This window comes from Leopardus geoffroyi, chromosome D1, assembly GCF_018350155.1.
Source record: "Leopardus geoffroyi isolate Oge1 chromosome D1, O.geoffroyi_Oge1_pat1.0, whole genome shotgun sequence".
Classification (NCBI taxonomy): Eukaryota; Metazoa; Chordata; class Mammalia; order Carnivora; family Felidae; genus Leopardus; species Leopardus geoffroyi.
Genome location: NC_059329.1, coordinates 14255763 through 14277510, shown reverse-complemented (window position 1 = coordinate 14277510; position 21748 = coordinate 14255763). Strand labels below are relative to the sequence as shown.

Here is a 21748-nt window from a genome sequence, read left to right as displayed (position 1 = left end):
GCAGTAGGAGTCATCCCGACCCAGGGGTCCAGGATCTGGGAAACAGTGTATACTCTCTGCCTGTTGGGTGTGGGGCTTTGGGCTCACGCATCTGGGTCCCCGTTTGCAGGATGCCAGGATCTCTGGGAGAGGGTCCCTGTCAGGAAGGGAGTCTGGACAGGCGGAAAAGGCAGGACTGGAAAGGGCTTCTTTCGACCAGAGGTCTGGCTGAACAGCCCAGAGTGGGCAGTGTGTCTGAGAAGTACAAAATGCAGTCCTGGTGGAATTAAAGTGTATCCTCGACAGGACCAGCTACATCATCTGTGGGATCCCTCAGTGTAAAATGAACATGTGGAGCCGCTTGTTCAAAAAATTATTGAGGGGGTGCCTGGGTGGCACAGTCGGTTGAGCGTCCGACTTCAGCCAGGTCACGATCTCGCGGTCCGTGGGTTCGAGCCCCGCGTCGGGCTCTGGGCTGATGGCTCAGAGCCTGGAGCCTGTTTCCGATTCTGTGTCTCCCTCTCTCTCTGCCCCTCCCCCGTTCATGCTCTGTCTCTCTCTGTCCCAAAAATAAATAAATGTTGAAAAAAAAATTAAAAAAAAAAATGAGGATTTCAACACGTTTACAGCAGACGAGTCAACAAAGCATGGGACCCTGTGAGCATGGGGGCTCCGTGTGAGTCACTGTCAACCATCCAGCACCGGTTTCCAGCCGAGGCCAGAAGGATAGGGGGGCGTTGCGTGACACTCCTTGGAGCTGAGGAGGGGTCCCCTCTTTTCTTGAGGGGCTTCGATTTGCCCTGCAAGTCCTTAGTTTGGGGCTAGGAAACACTTTGCTTGCAGAACTACCTCCCCAAAGGGGCTGGGGGCCTGGAGTGGGGACGGAGGAATGAATATGGGTGTCGGTGAGGGGAGGGGGCTGCTTCCTTACTGAGCAGATGCTGAGGGAAGTCTCCCCACCTCCACTCAGCACTGCTCCCTCCCCACCCCAAAGGCAGCACAAGGTAATAGTTTTCGACACATTTCATTGAAATATAATAAAATATTTGCATGGCGTTATTAGATAAATAAGGGTTGACTTGAGGCAGTGCTTATTGGGAAATGTGATATGAAAATTCATTTAATATGAAAGAACGTGGAAGCTTAAGTTTATGGTAATGGATTGATTGCAGATAGTATCTAATAACTCCATACAAATATATTTCAATCACAATATCCGCTGGGGTGGTCCTCGGCTCCAGAGGCAGACGGGGCAATTGTACGCCCGACCTCTCTTCCGGGCCAGATTAGAATTAATTAATTGCTAATATTGTGACATTACTTTTGTAATTAAGAAGCCCCATAATTTTCAGTGGCGGTGAGGGTGAGGAGCGTTTATTATTGTCTCAAATGAGGCTGGAGGAGGTAGAGGAGCAGAAAAAGTTAATAGCAGAGAGCGAAATCTAGAGAGGGAGCATGTATTATTTCATCCGCCGCGTCCTGGGGTTTTGTCTTGCCTGCGGAGTGGAGAGCCCCAGATAAGAGGCAGGGTCTCATGGCCAGGTGGGGCAGAGGCTCTGGCAGGCACCGAACAGCACAGAAGATCGAGGGTGACATCTCTCTCAGCCTTGCTGATCCCCGGAGGCAGGGCCTGGGAGCCAGCCCAGTGAGGAAGCTCTGGCCAGGGAGCTGTGGCTGAGACCAGGCAGGAAAGCAGGGACCAAAGGTGGGTCACGGTTGATGAGTCTGTGACACGCCCCTTCCTCCCTTGATAAACTGTGAAATCCATTTGTCCTTGGCTGGGATGAACTCAGCGAGGCGATGGCTGTCACTTCTGGGTGTCCGCAGAGGGGCCGGAGGAGAAGGAGGTGGGGGCGCCTGTCTAAGGTCCATATGCTGGCCTGTCTCCCAACACACGACCCTGGGAGTTTGCTTGTCTTTCTGCCTTTTCCTTTCCTAGGGAGAAAATGGAAATAATTTCCTTTGAAACGTGACATTTCCTAATCCGGCGCCCGGCCTGGCTGACAGCAGGATTAGTGTGCGCGGCTGCCAGGCCCGCCTGGCCATATGCAGGCGTCTCCCGAGGGGCTGCGGCGGCCAGCGCCAGCCCCCTCCCCTGGCGCTTCTCCCACCCCAATCTCACCTCGGCTCCCTCCTCCCTCTGCATGTTGGGACTGGTGTGCTAGAAGCCTACTCAAGCCCTTTCTGGCCCCGGCTGCTGTGTGCATGTGTGTGGGGGTGAGGCGGGTAGGGGGAAGGGGTTTCACGGACCAGAAGCTGTTAGTCTTGTCATCAAAGACGAGAGGAAACCAGGACCTGGACAGGTGGCTTCAGGTCTTGGCTCTGCGTGGACCAGCTCTGTGACCTACAGTTGGCTATTTGTGCCCCTATCTGGACTTAAGACTTCTTATCTTCGAATTGAAAGTGTGAGAAGAGTATTGGGGTGCCTGGGTGTCTCGGTTGAGCATCCCACTTCAGCTCAGGCCATGATCTTGTGGTCCGTGAGTTCGAGCCCCGCGTCGGGCTCTGTGCTGACAGCTCAGAGCCTGGAGCCTGTTTCAGATTCTGTGTCTCCCTCTCTCTCTGCCCCTCCCCAGCTCATGCTCTTTCTCTCTCTCAAAAATAAATAAATGTTAAAAAAAATTAAAAGAAAAAGGAAAATATCAGGAGACTATTAGATGATTTCTACCTCTTCAGCTTTCTAGCAGTGTCTGATTCCCCACTCGTTGCCCAGCTCTTTTGTTAACAAGGACCACCACAATAATGAACAGTCCGCGGTAGTTGTTATGAGACATTCTTCAAGGGCGGGAGCTGGCCTTCCTCTCCCACTCTCTTTCTGCCTCTCGAGGTGCCCAGGACTAGTGTGGTAGCTTTGCCGTTGGGCCTTTCCAACTAGGTGCCTGGAAGAATGTCTCTCAAACCTTGTTACCACCTCAGGCCAGTCGTAATGCATGATGTCAAAGCCTCATGGTAATCTGATAGGTAGATAGTCTTTACGGAGGAAGAAATGGGGGATCAGAGAGGTTAGGTGACTTGCTCAAGTGATTAATTCAAGCAGATTTGATCCCAGATGGCCCAACTCCAAAACCCCTGCCTCTCAGGCCATCCTCTGTACCCTGCACCCCCTGCCACCCCCATGAGCTTCGGGAATTGGGCTCCAGCCCCAGACTACCTGGGCTGTGTATGATTGTTATTTTTCTGCAGTAGGGACTGGGGTGCCTCCTGAGGGGCGGGTTCCAGTGTATGCCCCTGCCCCACATTCTGGATCAGCCACTGTGATCTCCAAGACAGGGACCATCGGAGGTATTCCCGGGCCAGAATGCCTGGTTCCCAGACTGTGTCCCCAGATCCAGTCGAGAACCAAACACTCAGATTAGACAACCTGACAGAGCCTGCGAGGAGGTGTGAGGTAGCCGTTTCCTGAGCAGGTTTCTGGGGATCTCCCTTCCAGTCCTTGAGGCCAGGAGAGGAGGCAGAGGGAGGCCAGGCTTTGGGCAGCGTGTTGGCAAGGGAAGGTGGGAGGTGGTGAGATGAGGCCTCCGGAGCTCTAACTCGAGGGTCTGGCTGCCTCCGGGATGGATTTCCTCCCTCCCCTAGCTCTCAGTTGCACATCAGGGAATGAGAGATTGGCTTGGGTCTGAGATTCTAGCGTCTCTCTGAAGCACTTTGAAGCCAGTGGCAGAGAGAGAAAGATGTTCTGCAAATACAGCTTCCCCTTCCTCCCCACTCCTCATCTCCTCCATGTGCTGTGAAAAGTCTGAGAGCACTTTATTTAGGAGGCTGGGGTGTTTGTGTGGAAACTAGGGAGGGGAGTTGAAGGGTAATTGTTGCCGGAAAGGCAAGAGGGAAGAAGTGTGACAGCTATGCTCAGCTCAGCCCTCCGTTGCCCGTTTCCGATGCAAACAGCCCACGATCAAGCTTCTTCATTAAAGTTCAGAATTACAGATGGGAGAAAACACCTCCAGTGCAGGACCCAGGGGTGGAAGGAAAACAGCTTGGTCCTAGTGTGCTCTTCTTGCAAACAGTTGTGGGGTTTTTTTTTGTTTTGTTTTGAGATTAGAGTAGCAATGCTCTACCTGAACTACAAACCTGAACACCATGGGCTGGGAGAGCTGGGCTGACCTGCATGAGTGAGGTGTGGTCCACTAGGAATACCCATCTCCACACCTGCCGTGGATACTTACCTGACCTGCTTCTTTTGAGTCGGTGGTCCTTGTCCCACTCCACACTCTTTCTTTCTTTGTCTCCCTGCTTGTCCTTTCTTCTTTGCGTCTTCGGTGTCTCTTTCTGGGCGTCTCTGCCCCTCCCAGTTTTTTCTCTCCTGCTCTCCCTCCCCATCGATCTCCCGACCTCTGCATTAGCATTCACAACCTCCGGCACCAGCCACTTAGGCCAGAAAGACAGCTCCTTGGAAACACAATTGAAATATTTTTATAAATGACCAGCGGAGTTTGAGTGACATGCCCTTCTTAGGCTAAATAAAATTAAAGTTAAACCTTCTAAAAAATACATGAGCCAAACATCCTCTGCACATTTCATTATGCAAATGCAGCTGTCCGGCTCTGCACAAATTAGCCCTCCTTTTGAAATTCACTGCTGCTGCTTCTCTTCCCTCCGCTTTCCTCTCTTTTTTTTTTCCTCTGGATTTTGAGCGAAAAGGCTTTGTGATTTTAGGCCGACAGCTGGGAGTCTGGGGGAGAGGGGGAGGCTGGAGGGTGGGAGGGCCAACTTACTCCTTCTGATTTCCTCTTTGTCCCCTTTCTTCCCTCTCTTTGGGGGGAAGGTGGTAAGAAAACAATGAACACATGGATGACTCCTCATCCTTTCTCTTTTCCAAGCTGCTTGGCAGGGTCTGGCCAGGAGAGGTCAGTCTGGGGTTGGGAACGGGGCTCCCTGGCGGGGTGCTCAAGCAATCTCAGCCTGGGGGCTTTGGGAGCCAGCAGCCTCAGGGATGGGCTAGCTGATGGGCCACAGACCTACTCCCACCCCAGGTCCAGACCCTGCTTCCCCAGCGCCTCGGGCATGATAAAGGATGTCTTTTCCCTATGGCCCGAATCCTAGGTGATGACTGGAAAATTTGAACAATGTTCTAAATGTGCTATCTCCTCTGTGCCCAGCTCCCAGGGTCTGGGAGAGTCTGGGCTTCATACAGGTGGAAGGAAGTCACTTCGAATTGGGCAGACAGGAGAGCCGCCCTCCCACGGCCAGCTCACCAAGTCACATCGGAAGACTGTGTCTTGTAATCTTTCCTGCACATGCGCTGTGCCAGAGTGAAATATCACCATTAAAATCGCTTATTTCCCCAGTCCCCTTAGGGGAAAAAAAAAACACTAGGGAAGGGGAACAAAACAAATCATACGAAGGTGTCAATAACGTTCTAGAATCTCAGCATTTAATTGTGTCTTAGAGAGTTCACGCTTCTCACTGCAGTATGGGGACTGTGATCAAGGCCGATGTGTTGACTTGGCCATAGAACAGGCTTCCGCTTCAGTGCCGTTCTCCAAGCAGAAGCACGGAGGGCAGGGCTCAGAAAGAAGAGAAGGGGGCACGAGGGCAGAAAGAGCCACCGAGCTCCTCCTCCCCAGATACCCGTCTTGCCCTGACCCTTTGGGGGAGGGGTGGCAGGTGGCCTTGCATCCAGACAACCTGATGTTCATCCCTAGCTGTACCTGATTAATCCACTCTGGACTTGCAGGACTAGATTCCTGCCCCCTCTCCCAGCTCCCAGCCATTTCAGGATAGTCCCTGGGGTCCAAGTTGCTCTTGCCCCTGCTGTCCTCTCTGACTTTAGCCCGAGGAGAGGGTGTGGGGGGAGGGAGGAGGGAGGCAGGGGGAAGGATCAGATGAAAGAAACTTAGTTGGTCAGGCAGTTGGCAGCAGGTGGAGGCCCTCAGGAGACTTCCTTTCCATTCCAGCCTCCCTAGTCTACACTTGCGTCTGCTGACACTTACCTTACTCCCACTCTGAGCCACTCTTCCCCAGTTGCTGGTGAGATCCCTATTCTGACTCTTGCTGGCCATTTTTGTGCTCAGAAATTTTAAATGTCCAGTGTAGAATCAACAGCCATTTATTGAGTTTCTGCTACGTGCCAGGCATTGAGCTAGGTGTGAGGGGTTGGGGGAAGGGGACACAGCCAGGCATGACCGCTGCCCTCACAGAGCTTATGGTATAGCCGGGAAGCCCCTGTGTGGAAGGAGCCAGCGAGCGAGACGTGCAGGTGCTCCAGAAGCCTGGCTGAAACTGAGGGTGTGACCGTGTGGGAGACACTGGCCATCTGTTTACTAGACCACTTTCCTGTCCTTCCTGGGGCAGAGTTAGACTACATTTCCCAGGCTCCCAGGCAGGAGGGATGGTTTTCTGACTCCTTGCTGGTCAGCATATGGTTCCTTGGACAGCAGCACCAGTATCACCCGGGAGCTGGCAGGGAACACAGACCCTCAGGCCCCACATCAGGCCTGGGAGCCAAGCCCAGGGATCTGCAGGTGAAGGCATGAGAAGCCATTCCAACCCACGGGAGTAGGAGTGGAAGCAGCACTGCCGGCCAGCGCGGTAATTCCGAGTGGCTGCTTTCTCCTTCCTTCCATTTACCGGATCAGAGACGCATGGGACTGAGTTCATTGTATTCTGCAGTACATGGCAGCCATCGTCATTCGTCTGTGAAAGGCCCCTATTTTGTTTTGCTTCATTATTTCTTTGCATCTCACCCCCATCCTTACTTCCCTATCTCTGCCGTGTCTCATACACAGATAGATTTTAGTCTGTTCCTTACTTTTTCTGTTCGCGTCTGTTTTTCACATTAGTTCATGCTGCTGTATATACATCTGTTTCACTGCTTCTGGATGGTGCGTAGTATTTCGCCTATGCACCCACAGAAAGTTGCTTTGATTTCCTAGCGACAGATACCCAGGCTGCGTCAGTTCCTTGCCGTGATAGACAATGTCAAGCACGTCCTCTTGTGGGTCTCTGTGGGAGTTTGTGGGTCTCTGTGCAGCACACCCCCAGGAGAGGGCTTGGCTGGCCACAGTCGCTTCCACCCAGAACTGCCAGATGGCTCCGGCGATCAGCGCTCTCAGCAGACCTCTGGCAGTGCCACTGGTGCCCAGTTTTCCCACATCTTTTCCAACACTTAGTGTCATCTGCTTTTCTAATTGTCCCCAGGTTTTACAGGGATGCTCCACTGGTTTGTGAGTTTCTCTGATGACCATGCATTTGCATGCCTCCCAGTGTACCTGTGGCAGTGAGGGACTTTGCCGATTTCACCATACGTGAATTGCCTGGTCATGTTTTTTCCCTTCTCGGTTGTGTCTGTTTTTTGTTCTTTCTTGTTGATTTGATTCGACGGAGTTCGAATAGATGATGTTTGCTAGATATATGCTAGGTATTTGCTGGATATTTGCTAGATATATGCTAGATATATGCATGTTCTTCATTTTGGTTGTTGCAATGTCTTCTCCTGGCCGTCCACCTGCCTGGTAACTGTGATGTTTGGTTTTGTCAGGGAACAGAAAGCCTCAATTTTATTCTGGTCAAATGCATCATTTCTTTTTTGCCTGATGGTTTGAGCCTTTTGGGGTCTTATTAAAGAAATCTTCCCTCGCCAAGGTCACAGAGACATTCTTTTCATCTACTCTCCGCTAGTGTTATAGTTTTGTAGGTCACATTTAGGGGCATAATTTCCTGGAGTACAAGTTTTCATACAGTAGAAGAGGTTTAAACTCGGTTTTCATCTGTATGGTGAGCCAAACCCACTAAACAAGCCACCTTTCCCCCAGTCTTTATGATTTCACCTGTGTCGTATGCCCGATCTAATAGACACACACACACACACACACACACACGTTTTTTTGGTGTGTTCTCTCTTCTGTTTTATTTATTTGTTAGTCCTTGCATTATTCCCTCCAGTTTTCTTTTTAAAATAATGATTGTCATTGTCATTAGCACTAGTCACAAATATTGTAGCTGTCCTGTCTTTCAGGAAAATGGTAGGGTGGAGCTTGGAGCTTGCTGTGGCTCTGTGACTTGATTTGGACAATGGAATATGAGCAGAAGTGACACATGTCACTTCTGGAAGGAAGCTTTTGAGCCAGTGTGTAATTCCTCACGCTCCCTTCCCCCTGCCGTGACAAACTAATGCTCCAGTCAGGTAGACGCTGTCAGCCTGGATGAGACAGAGCAGATCCTCTAGATGACCTTCGATGGACATGTAACGTAAGTGAGGAACAGACCTTGGCTGTTTTAAGTGATTGCACCAGGAGGTTTTTGTTTCTGCAGCAAAATCTTGCCCGTCCTGACTGAAACAGTTACCATGGGTGGACTATTTCCAGTGGCTGATAAAGCATGTCCCTCCTCTTTGTTCTTTTAGAAAACTACATAGCTCTTTGTTCTTCCATTTAGAATTTGTCAATCTACTAGGGGATTCCAGCTGGAAAAATTCACCCACACAAGGAGTCTTGAGCCGGAGGGTGTGTAAGAGGGAGGGTTTGTACTGCTGAAATACAAGGAGATTCCATTTCCCCAACAAGCATCAGCTTCTAAAGTGCAGATATGGCTGCCTCATCTTCAATATGCTTCACTGACCCTGGCTCACTGCATCTTGCCTGTCTTCCAGCACGTTTTTCACCACCTTCCCTGTGTGTTTTTCCTTCCCTTTCATCTCTCTTTTATGTGAATAACCATGAAGTCCTTCTGAATCTCATTCAGAGTGGCTTTCTCCCTTATCCAAAGTTTTGGTGCCGCTGTCCCCTTGGACCTTGAAATGGCTCACCTTTTATTCCACATTTATCAAGAGAACCTTCTAAACAGTGAGTGTTGTCCCTGAAGAGGAAGTCTGATGCCAGGTGTTAAGATAACACAAAATTATCCACTTTGTTACAAACAAAAGATGCTGGGAAAAATGATACAGCCAGTGGGGGTGGTGAGAGGAAGACAGACAGACATTCAGATGCATAGTTTATATCATCAGATGATATATTTCATATGGATAAAGAGGCTAACAGTGGGGGGGGGGGGCATGGGACAAATGGGTGAAAGGTGCCAAAAGTACGAACTTTCAGTTGTAAAATAAGTAAGTCATGGAGATTTAATGTATGATGGGGGCAAGTATAGTTACTACTACTCTATTGCATATTTGAAAGTTGCTAGGAGAGTAGATCTTAAAAGCTCTCAGCATAGGAAAAAACTTTGTAATTGTGTATGGTGACAGATGTTAACAGGTGATCATTTTGCAACATATACACTTAAGAAATCATTATGTTGTACACCTGAAACTAACCTAACGCTAGATGTCAATTATATCTCAATTTTTTAAGTCATTTTTTAATGTTTTTGTATTTATTTTGAGAGAGAGAGAGAGAGCGAGCATGAGCAGGGGAGAGGCAGAGAGAGAGAGAGGGAGAGAGAGAATCCCAAGCAGGTTCCACACTGTCAGGGCAGAGCCTGATGTGGGGCTCGAACCCATGAATCATGAGATCATGACTTGAGCTGAAATCAAGAGTCAGACACTTAACCACCTGAGCCACCCAGGCACCCCATCTCTACTTTTTTTTTAAAGAAGTTAACTATAAAAGTTAAATGGAAAAAAAAAACCCCTAGAATAAATATCTGATTTCTGTGTCTAACCTTAAAACTAATGGAAGAAATCATATACACACCAGCTGATGTCCAAACAGGGTAAGCAGAATTTAAGGGCAATCAACATACTTGGAGGCATTTTCTATAAACATGACAGGAAAATATTTGTCATTTTAGTAGAGTGTTCATTCAATCAAGAAAACCCAGTAAAGTAACACCCTTAAGAAAGAAGGTGATCATAGAAACAGGTAATTCCCTAAAGAGGAAATGAAATATCAAAGAACTGACATACAGAAAAGATACTCATATTCATTCATAACGAACTAAAAACAAATATTTAGTAAGCCTGCCAGAGTTTTATTCAGAATTGTATTGAGTGTATGAATTACTTTGGGGATAATGTTCTCCTCTTACTTTTTAGAATTTTCTGTTTTACCCTTTAATAAGTTTTTTTTAACGTTTATTTTATTTGTTTTGAGAGAGAGGGGTGAGAGACACGGAGAGAAGGAATCCCAAGCAGGCTCTGTACTGCCGTTGCAAAGCCTGACACGGGGCTCGAGCTCACCAACTGAGATCATGACCTGAGCTGAAGTCAAGAGTTGGACTCTTAACTGACTGGGCCACCCTAGTGCCCCATCCTGTAATAGTTTTACAACTTTTCTTTGTAAAAGCCCCTTGAATGTTCAGGTAGATTAATTTCCAAATACTTTATATTTTTGGTTGGTGCTGTAACAGCTCCTGATTTCTAGTTGAATATTGAAGGCAGCGGGTCCAACTGACTGTCCTGGAGAAGATGGGTTGGGCTTCTTTTCCTTTTCAGTTGGCTCTGTCCCAGTTGCCAGCTGCTATTCCTGCCCCCTCAGGTATTGGGAGGCCGGGACGGAGGCGGAGGAAGGGAGAAAGCTCTGACCTGAATGACGCTGTCAGAGGGTGGTTGTGGTGGTTTTGTGCTAGGCGACATAACTCAACTGGAACGAAGTGTCCCAGCATCCCCTTCCCTGAATGATTCTGGATTAGGATTGACCACAAGAGAGGCGGGAGGAAAGCCCACAGCTCTGAAGGTTGGTGCAGGGACCCATGTACCAGTGTAGTTCCTACATGTGACCAACGGTCTCCAGGCTCACCTCCGCGAGGTCACCACAGACAGCTCCCACCGCATCTTCCCCGGCACCGCTCTGAGTCCTGGGCCAGGCGCGCGTGCAGCTCTACAGCCAGAGGCCCCTACTCCTTCTGCAGCCCGTTGAGGTTGGGGCAGTAGAGGCAGGATCTCCCCTGCTTCCTGATCTATCGTGACGTCAGGCCCACCGTCAGACAGAGGCGGCAGCCCTCGCGGACCCCTGCACCAGCTCACACAACTGTGTAATGTCTGATTGCTGTACTAAGTCCCTGTTTCTTGTCGCCAGTAGCCGTTCCGCTTTCCTGATGAAGCCGTCAACAGACGCAATGGCTCTGTGCTCTCTGGACCTAGCAGATGTTTGAAGCCGACTCATTCTCTTGTGCCGTTTCTCAAAGGCTCCTCTCTGACTGCGGCTCCCTTCCATGGGTCACCCTCCAGCTGCACACCCTCCCCCCGCCCCAGAGCTTCCCCTTTGCATCCAGTGGGTGTTTATTCTTTGCATGAGTCCCTTAGCCCAACCAGGCGCGCCTCTCGTGGAGGATACAAAATGGCTTCCTGATGGCTCCCTCCCTCCCACTTACGGTTCAAGGAAATGCAGAGCATCTTGTGTCCCTGACAGATCCTGGCGGTGCAGGGCTTTCTACCCCAGGAGCGGTTCTTCCTCTGCCATGAAAGCTAAGCCTGGGCCTGGCTCTCTTGCTCTTTAGATATCCTGGCAAAAGCTAGACACCAGGCCCTGGGGCTCTTCAAGGTGCAAGGGACCTTTATCAAGCTCTTGGAGTTATATTTGGAAGCCCCCCAGATTGGGTGCCTCTCTTCACTGCTCCTGCCTGGGGAAGAATCGGGACCACTTAGCACAGTTCTCCCCTGTGCTGAGATAAAACTACTTTCCAGACGCATCTCTTCATTCCTACTTTCTCCAACCTTTGCACCCTCTCTGTGGATCACAGAGCCTTCCAACTGGTTCTTGAACATCTACTTTGCCATTTCTACTACTAGACAGGCATTTGTTGTGTCATAGTGGAAGCATTTCCATGTAATACCCTGTTACGAATGGATGAAGGCCTCCTCCTAGATGGAGATGCTTGCAGAGGAAGAGGTCCATCCCCCTAACCAGGCCTTGCAAGGTCAGAATGCAGGGCCTCCTGCCCTTCCCTTTCCCTGGAGAGTTTACCAGAAAGAGCAGTCTTGTTGGTCTCCAGGCTGGCTCTTGGGGAGATCCCAGAGCCACACAATGACAGAGCTGGAAGGTGGTGCAGGGCTTGCTGGTCCTACTCCTTCATTTTATAATGAGGAAGCTGAGCCCAGAGAAGGGAAGCAATCTGGTCATAGAGATATTGTGAGTTTCCAGCCAAGGCTGGAAGAGATTCCAGGTACATGCCTCCTTTCTCTGGTACCAGCAGACTCTTAATTCAAGTAGACGCCAGCTTTCCTACCCCCAGCAGAGTGTGTGCTGGAGGGTTGGGAGGGCCGTGGGGAGGCTGGCCTCCAGCAGCTGGTTGCCATGGCATCCAACTGCACTTCCCTTCATTCCCTCGCTTGGGAGGAAGCCAGAGAGTTCAGTCAACCCTTGGCATATGGGGCTGGTGGTGGGGCTAGAACTGAGCATTTGGGGATGCTCACTGAGAGGGCGTCAGCAGCCTCAAAATACAGTCTGAGGGCTGTGCTGCCCCAGGCTTTGTATGCATGCCCATTGCCTGTGGCTCTCAGGCCCAAGTCTCTAAGCTGTTCTTCTCTACCCTAGCAGCTGGCCAGATTGGGCTGAGGCTTGCTCTGGAGGCAAACGCGGGGCTCCCAGGATTGCGGGCTTGACCTCTGCCCTTTCTCAGGCACAGCTGGGCATCTGGGATATACCAGTTCCCTCCTCTAGCTCTGGGAGGAGGACCCCTTCCCCCCCAAAGAGCGGAGCCCCTGAACAAGCTAAGCTGTGGAAAGAATATTCACTTCGAGTCAACGGGGGCAGAGGGTGTAGCCTGAGCAAGCTGTGAGGTACCAGTATCTCTATGGAGTGCTGTGCTGGCATCCGTATGCTGTGCCTTCTCATCCTGAAAGTCCTAAGAGGTGGTGCTATTGAGGCTCAAGGTATGAAACTTGCTTAGGGTCAAAGCTCTGGCTAGGAACAACCTCATCTAGGCTATATCAAATTACACTTCTACCAGCAAAAAAACAAAAAAACAAAGCCACGAAAAGCCAACTGTGTCTTTACACCCTTTCTTACAAAGGGGTTTTGAAATTTTTTTCACCTTTGGCCATCTAGTAGGTAAAAAAAAAGATGTCACAGTGTTAACATTTCTCCTATCACAGGTGAGGGCAAGCATCTTTTCTTGTGTTTGGGACCATCCCCTTTTATTTTATTTGTTTATTTATTAAAAATTCTATTTATTTTTGAGAGGGAGAGGGAGACAGAGCATGAGTGGAGGAGGGGCAGAGAGGGAGACACAGAATCCGAAGCAGACTCCAGGTTCTGAGCTGTCAGCACAGAGTCTGACGCAGGGCATGAACCCATGAACTGTGAGATCATGACCTGAGCCAAAGTCAGACGTTCAACCGACTGAGCCACCCAGGTGCCCCGAGCCATCCCCTTTTAGATGAACATTAGTTTGTATCATTTGCCCAGTTTTGCATTGATTTATAAGATGTTACTTCTCTTTTCAGAAAATTAACTGTAATATGGTTTTCACAATTTTTTTTCCATTTTATCATTTGTTTCCTGGCTTTGTTTTTGCTGCTTCCCACCTCACCAGCCCCCAAACTTGGTGAATTTGATTTCTATAAGGTCAAGTGAAACAACTTTATGAAATGGGGTCTGGGTTTTGGGTCATATTTAGAGTGATCTACCCTAATCTAAGATTATATTTGTAAGATTGTTCCTTTTTTTTTTCTAGAATTTTTTGGTTTTATTTTGTAAAAATGTAAATATATGATTCTTCTTGAGTTAATGTTGGTGTGAGGTGTGAGATAGGAATCCAACTTTAGGGGCATCTGGCTGGCTCAGTCAGTGGAACACACAACTCTTGCTTCTGGGGTTGTGAGTCTGAGCCTCACATTGGGTTTAGAGATGACTTAAAGATTTTAAGAAAAGAAAAAAGGAACCCAAGTTTACTTTTTAATGTTTCTCTCCAATGGCTAAATGCCATTAATTAATTAATTAATTATTGATTGAGAGAGAGAGAGAGCTGGACAGAGGGGCAGAAGGAGAGAGAGAGAGAGAGAAAGAGAGAGGATCTTAAGCAGGCTGAACACTGAGCCTGGAGCCCAACACGGGGCTCCATCTCATGACTATGAGATCATGACCTGAGCCAAAATCAAGACTCAGCCACTTAACTGACTGAGTCACCCAGGTGCCCCCAAATGCTTTTTATTTAAAAAAAAAAAAAAAAAAAAAAAACCTCTATCTTCCTCCCTTTTAAAAGATGTCTTTGGGCTTCTTCTGTTCATTAATTTGTCCATGTGTTCATGTTCATTCTATGGTGTTTTAATTATTATAGCTTTGTCGCTTTGTAATTTGTTTTAATACCTGGTAAGGCTAGTTAGTCCTCTTCTTCCACCCACTACCCCTTAAAAAATATTTTTTCTAGCAATTCTCTCTTACTTGTTTCTGGAAGTCATTATTTATTTCAGAATCATCTTTTGAGTTCTGCCCCCCAAAGCCCAAGCAAACAAAAACAAAGAAACAAAATTTAAAAAATGAATCCCAACTCTGTTGATATTTGGGGGAGCAGGATCATATTGAATCTGTATCTTAACATAAAGGGAGGTTTCATATTTTTGATGTTAAGTCTTCACCTGCAAGTCATACGTGTTTTCCAGGTTTGTTTTCCTTCTTGATCTTCCATATGTCCTGGTTTTGTTTTGTGTATCTGATTTTCTCCTGTCTCTTCTAGATGTTTTTTTTTTTTTTCTTCTATATTGTCTAACTGGTGCTTTCACGTATATATATTTTCTGTTGTCTAATGTTTTATATAACTTATTTTGTTATGATATTCATAAGTGACAGTGGGCTATAGTTTCTTTTTGTGTTTTTTGTCAGATTTTGATGTCAGTGTTATACCATTTCCAAAAAAAATTGTATGCACTTGTATGTGGGGAAGGAATTTACAGAGCATCAGAATGATCCATTTCTTGGAGGTTGGTTAGAATTCTTCAGTGACAGTCCCCGGGCTTGGTGCTCTTTTGGCGGCGGGGGGAGGAGGGACAGCTTTGACATTTGTCTCTGGTTTTCTGTAACAATTGATCCCTTAGATTATGTCACTTGACTACAGTTAATTTTAACAATTTACATTTTCCTATAAACTTATCCTTTTCTCCGTATTCTCAAATTATTTTGCATAACAATGAGCAAAATAGTGTCATTATGTTTTAAATTTTATCAGTTTCTATGGTTATTTTCCCATTATAATTATTTATTTTGGGTATTTCTGTTTTCTCCCTTTGGCTTGATAATGTTAGCTAATGGCTTATCTCTTTTATGAGCTTTTTTTTTTTAATAAAAATTTCCTCTTGGAGATATATATATTAATTCTACAGTTCTTTAATTTCATGCATTGTATTCTGCTTTTTCATAACTAATGTCTTCTTTCTGCTTTCCTTAGGTTGAATTTGTTGTCTGTGTTTTAACTTCTTGAGTTGCATGCCTAATTAATTTATTTTCATTTTTACCTATGAACATGCTTTTAGCACAGTTCTGACATAACATATTCATTAGGATCATTTAAAGGTATTTTCCAATTTCAGCTTTGACTTCCTCTTTGTCCCAAGTGCTCTTTAAGAGAAAGAATAAAAATTTCAGAGTGGTAAGAATTTTATTTAAAAACTTCTAATTTTATTTCATTATAATCCCGGCATATGGTATGAATGGTTTCTATTTTGGCGAGTATATTGAGGTGGTCTTTGAAGCCTAAGGTTTTCAGTTTTTAAATTTTCTGTTTTCAGGGTATGGAAGGTATTATGTTCAGGGTATCAGGATAACTTTAGTACTTTGATTATTTTCTCCCCTGTATCCTGTTAGTTTTTGTTTACTTCCTCTGGCATGGGCTGGGTGGCCAAGTGTCATCTCTGACTACTAAAATGCTCTTTGTTCTTCTTGTGTATCGCGTAGTTTTACTTAAAGAAGGATGACGTGGTGATGTTTGAAATATAAGTATTCATAACTGTTCAGTCATCACTGGGGATGGTGGTCTTTATTGTTAGAACGTTTCTGTCTTTTTAGTTTAATGTCCCTCTGTGTCTTACTCCATGTCCCCAACTTCAATCTAATCAGCCCCTAAAATTGTGCTCCTTTCTTTTTTTAGTTTGTGCTTGCGTGTTCTATATTCACCCCTTTGTTTTCAACCTCTCTAGGCAATCGCATAATCGCATGTTGTTGTTTTTTTTAATGTTTAGACAGAGCATGAGTCGGGGGTGGGGGGGGGTCCGAGAACGAGGGAGGCACAGAATCCGAAGCAGGCTCCAGGCTCCGAGCTGTCAGCACAGAGCCTGATGCGGGGCTCGAACCCACGAACCATGAGATCGTGACTTGACCTGAAGTCAGATGGTTCACCGACTGAGCCACCCAGGCGCCCCTAGGCAATCATGCTTTAAGAGACTTAAGAAATTTGGACCTCACTTTTGTGATCCAGTCTGAGAATAAAAGTATTTTAATAGGTAAAATGATCGCATTCACATAAATTAATGTAACAGACATGTTTGCTTTTAGGTTTTTTTTCCTTTTAAAAGTTTTTTAATGTTTATTTATTTGTGAGGGAGAGAGAGAGCATGAGCAGGGGAGGGGCAGAGAGGGAGGGAGACACAGGATCTGAAGCAGGCTCCAGGCTCCGAGCTGTCAGCACAGAGCCTGAAGCAGGGCTCAAACCCACAAGCTGTAAGATCATGACCTGAGCCGAAGTCAGACTTGCAACTGACTGAGCCACCCAGGTGCCCCTTTTTTCCCCCTTTTAAATCATGTTTTATGTTCTACTTTCTGGTTTTATTGCTGCTTCATTTATTTTTTGAATCCTTTACTCCATATTGTGTTTTGCTTGTTTTTTATGTGTATATTTCTTCTAATAATTTGAAAGGCTTTTATTTCCCCCCAAGTGGTTACCTTTTGTGTGTGTGTGTGTGTATGTGTGTGTGTGTGTGTGTGTATTCCCTAGTATTTATTGAATGCTTTCTCAAGAATGATAAAATTGCTGTATTTCCACTAAATCCTATCTCCCCCCACCACTTTAGTTGATCATATTATTACTGTTTTTCTGAATGTGTCCCTCTTACACCATGTAAATATTCGTATTAAATATTCATACATGTCTATTATTTTATTAGCTTTAATGATGTCTTTGATAGCAGTTGTAAGCAAAATGTTATCAACACATTTACACTATTTTCTACCTTCTCTTCCTTTCCCTGAGCCAGGTTTTGTTGGTTATACAATTTCTATATTATCAGGGTTTAAGACCTTTATCCTTGGTTCTAGAACCACAATTGGCACATTGCTTTAGTGTTGGTCTTAGTCTCAGTTACATGGATTTCATGTCACTTCAGTTCTGCTGCTGTGCTTTCTGTTTTCTTCCACTCATCTTTTGATTGGCTTGAGATTTCCCTCTTGTGGATTCCTCAAGCTCACGAGATTGATGTTCTTGTGTTCTTGCATGTTTATAAATGTTGTTTGTTTGTTTTTTTAATTTTTTAAAATGCTTTTATTTATTTTTTTTTGAGACAGAGACAGAGCATGAGCAGGGGAGGAGCAGAGAGAGAGGGAGACACAGAATCCAAAGCAGGCTCCAGGCTCCAGACTCCATGCTGTCAGCACAGAGCCTGATGCGGGGCTCGAACTCACGGACTGTGAGATCATGACCTGAGCTGAAGTCGGACACCCAACTGACTGAGCCACCCAGGCGCCCCAGCATGTTCGTAATGTTACCTTTACACTTGATTGATAGCTTGCTTGGATATAGCATCTTCAGTTATTCTGTTATTTCTTTGTTTGAATAATGTTGTGGAGATGTCTGAGGTTACCCTGGTTGTTTTCCTTCACCCTTAAAAGCAACTCGATCTTTTGGGCTGAATGTTCCAAAGGAGTATTTACCTTTGAAGTCCAGAATATTTGTTAGATTTGATCATTCTTTGCTGGTATTTTCCTGGGACATAAGAGAACTTTTTAATTGGTAGATTTACTTCTATCTTTTTTGGAAAAGTCTTATAAATATCTTTAAATATATGTTCTCTTCATAATGATATGAATTATATATATGTTTGTCTACCTTTCAGACCTACCATTTATCTGTTATCTTTTTTAAGCCTCTTATAACTTTCTACTGATTTTTCTCTTTTTTTCAATTCTGTCCTCCATATCACTTTCCTATGCTTTCAGCAGTGACTGTAATTGGCTTTACATTGTCTTCTACTTTTTTCTGAGCTCTACCATCTCATGACTTACATCCTTTGCTTGCCTTGCCATACTTTTTCCCCTAAACATTTGTATCTCTTCTTTGTGTTCTTGGTTTGTAGAAGTAATTGCTTCATTGAGTTTTAAAAATTCCTATCGTAATATGTTCATTTTTCTGGTGAGAGTTTTTTGTCTACTGTTTAATTTTCCTCTCTTCTCTACTTTTGTGTTATAATATCTTTACATTATAAATTCTATGGTAGTTTCTTTCTGGTTATTAATTCCTCTTTTAATGAAGTAACTTTTTCCTGGACCAGCTGTTTGCATCAGCTTCTGGAGTGGAGGAGGGAGAGCATGGCCATGTTATAGGCTACCAGCACTTTCCTACAGGGACATGAGTATAAGATCTTTTAAGCTTTCCTTCTGTCTAGCCAACTGGCAATGACAGCTACAGATATGCTCATAATGTGGAGCCTCTCTCCTCTAACCCACCTCACTAAGAGACTGCTTTCTGCAAATATGACTTTTCTGTATGATTCATCATTGACTCCACCTTTGCTTGTGAAAATAGGTTCAAGAAAGCTCCCACTGTTCAGCCCACATACCTGTCCTTATTATTACTAACAAGAGAGTTAGTAATAATAAAGTAAATAGTAAAGAAAGAGACCTTCCTTCCTTCCTTCCCTCCCCTGGAGAGTGGCACTTACCTTGGAGGATATGTTTGGCCAGCTTTACCTGAGCGCTGTGCCACACTGTTTTCTCTTAGCATCTTTCTGCATCCCAGTTATGTGTTGTGTCTATATTGATAGGTCTCTGCTAGCTTTGTCAAAGAGAGTTCATTTCTTATTCTTCTTGTTGCTTTTAGGTGATTTTCAAGAGAAGTGGTTTTTTTTTTTTTTTTTTTTTTTTCAAGGAAGAAACAGCAACCAGACGTTCCATACCATTCTTTATTTTGGTGGTCTAATTAGCATATAGCTTCTATTTCCTCGTAGTCTCTGCTTACTCAAAACACACTAATAACTCTATTGCCTTAATGCCTTTTCCTATGTCTTTTCAGTTTTTACTTTTGCTATCAGTTGACTGATGCTCTCACTATAGTTTCCTATTCAAACTTCTGAGACAATTTGGTTAGTCCAGCCAATAACCATTGTCCTTATTTGGATAGAACTTTTTTCTCTTTATGAAACCTTGGATCAGTTCCTTTCACTGGTCAAGTAGCTATGGTTGAAGGCTCTTCAATAACGCACTAGAGTATTTACAATCTTGGACTGTCTCCTTCGCAGGGGACTGTGGGCATGAGGGTTTATATGGGCAAGCATAACCTAGGCAAAGACTTGTGGTTGGGGCTGAGTTTGTAGAGCTTGGGGGGAAGCCCCTAAACCATGCCTGGATGGAGTGGGGCATACTGAGGAATAGTACCACATGAGACTGGATATGCAGAGTGGGTGGCAGTTGCACTTGGTCCCCCACCCTTCTCCCTTTCCTTTCCCCACTGACCTGGGAAGCTCCCCACAGAGCAGTGGCTCTCATTGGCTCAGGACCTGGGTGGCATTCACATGAGTCAGCACCTGGGCAGGCCCTAGGAGGGATGGGGCTTGGTAGTAAGAATATGCAAGAAGCACCAAGGGAAGCGAGGCTGGAGGAAGAACCCAGTTCGGAGGCTCTTGCCTCTCAGCATGAGGGAGCAAGTCCTGGGAACTGAGAACAAACTGGAACAATTGTGCACCTGGAAAATTCCAAGACCGGGGTAGTGTTGCAAGGGAAGAAAGAGGAGGGATAGAGCGAAGATCCTCTGCTGAGACAGAGCCATAGAACTCAGAAGCTAACTGGTAATGTGGGCAAGATGGAGGGCGGTCAAAGATGGTACCACTGACTGAAACCAGGAAGTGGGAGGGAGACGTGGAGCAAGAGGGAGATATGGAGTCTGGGGTCAGGGGGAGAGGGTTAGGGAGTACTTTTAGGGTCATCAACATTGAAGTAGTTTAGGTTATAAAGCATTTTGGTTTGTTGTACCAGTGTTTACTTATTACAATTAATATTTTCTCTTAAGTGACTGGTAGAAACACTCATTCCAGGCTAAGGTGGCACTGATTTGGCTTGGCCTTTGGATCTGAGCATATGAAGACTGTCCCTGGAGTGTGGTCTGTGTGATGAGTGGGGGGCTTGCTCCTTCTTTCCCACTTTGCCCTATTCTTCTGGCCTCTCTTTACTCCTGTGACTCATTCCCACTCTGCTCCTTCTACAATAATAAGCTGCAAGGTCAGTAAGTTTAATAATAAGATGCAAGGTTAACTTAAAAGACAATCTAGTTCAACCCTTTCCTTTTACAGAGTAGAAAACTGAGTCCCCAACAGAAATGACTTTCTTAAAGACAATGGGTCCCAGAACCCAGGCCTCCTGACTTTTGGTCTGGGGTCCTGTCCACAGAGTAGGCCACCTCTCTAACCAGCATGTAATAGTTTTCTCAGTATCAATGGTTTGCACTGAGTGTAGCTTTGCTTTGCAGATTTGCACACCATATTGTCCCAAGGAGTCCTGAAAATGAACATTTTAGAGAGACTTCTCTGGAGCAGGTGGCCCCATGACATAGCCTCTAACCCTATGAGCATCTGCAACTTTAAGGGAGTCCTTCCATCTGGTTACCCACACAGCCTATTTATTTTCTCTCTACACCATAGTTCCCCCCTCTTGCTTTGGGGGATTCAGGCCTCACCCCTCCTTGTCCTGTTTGTGTCAACAGGCTCCCATTGGTCTAGTTATCTCTTGTCTCTCTATTACAAACCAAATTGTGTTTCCCCAAGATTTATTTGTTGAAGTCTTAACCTCCAGTGCTTCAGAATGTGACCTTATCTGGAGACAGGGTCTTTAAAGTGGCAGTTAAGTAAAAATGAGGTCATGTGGGTGGACCCTAATCCAATATGACCAATCTCCTTATGAGAAGAAGATATTAGGACATAGACATGCACAGAGGGAAGACCACATGAGGACACAGGGAAATAAACTGAAACTGAGGAGGGAGGCCTCAGAAGAAGCCAACCCCTGCTGACACCTTGATCTTGGACTTCTAGCCTCCAGGAAATAAGTCTTTGTTGTTTAAGCCACCCAGTTTGTGGTTCTTTGTTGTGGAAGCCCTGGCAAACTAATATACCACCTTTCTCCTCCAGCCAGAGGGAGCCTTCTGCCATGCAATGCTGACCCCTCACACCTACTGGATAAAGTCTAGTGTGGCCTACAGCCCTTTCATCATCTGGTTCCTCCTCTCCAGCCTCATCTCTCTGTGATACTCCACACCCAACCTCAGGCATTAAGGCCAGAGACGTCAAGCAGATTCTCATTCCTCCAACAGACCATGGCCATTCATATCGCTATGTTTCTGTCTGGAGATCCCTTTGGCTGTTTTGTCTGCCTGGCTAACTCCTGGCCAGCTCTAAAGCCGGCTCAGACATCACCTCCCCTGGGAAGCCTTTTTCAACTGCTCCCCCCCTCTCCTGTGCACTCGGCACCTCATTCATCTGTTCTGCACAGATCACATGGATACAATCGTCCCTTTTCCTATCCCTCTTCCAGAGAGTGAGTGTTTGGAAAGTCTACTCTTCTTTCTATCTCTGGGTGTAGGCAAGAGGTCTTCAATAAACATTTGTTGAATTGAGTTGAATTTTGGATCTACAGGGGTCATGGATGGGCTTGTGCTCCAAGAAAATAAAAGAGAGGGGACTGGTTACAATCTGGCTCCAGCT

At 46.1% G+C, this 21748-nt stretch overlaps 1 protein-coding gene and 1 long non-coding RNA gene across 3 annotated transcripts in view; one reads left to right on the top strand and one right to left on the bottom strand.

Annotated features, from left to right (window-relative positions):
- Positions 1-21748, top strand: part of BUD13 (BUD13 homolog) — a 306228-nt gene that overhangs the window by 205184 nt on the left and 79296 nt on the right. The gene's annotated exons all lie outside the window — the stretch shown is intronic.
- On the bottom strand, positions 1332-4469 carry LOC123600705. Its single transcript, XR_006713767.1, has 2 exons — positions 4143-4469; positions 1332-1914 (listed from the first exon to the last, which is right to left on the bottom strand). It is a non-coding gene; the product is annotated as an uncharacterized LOC123600705 (long non-coding RNA).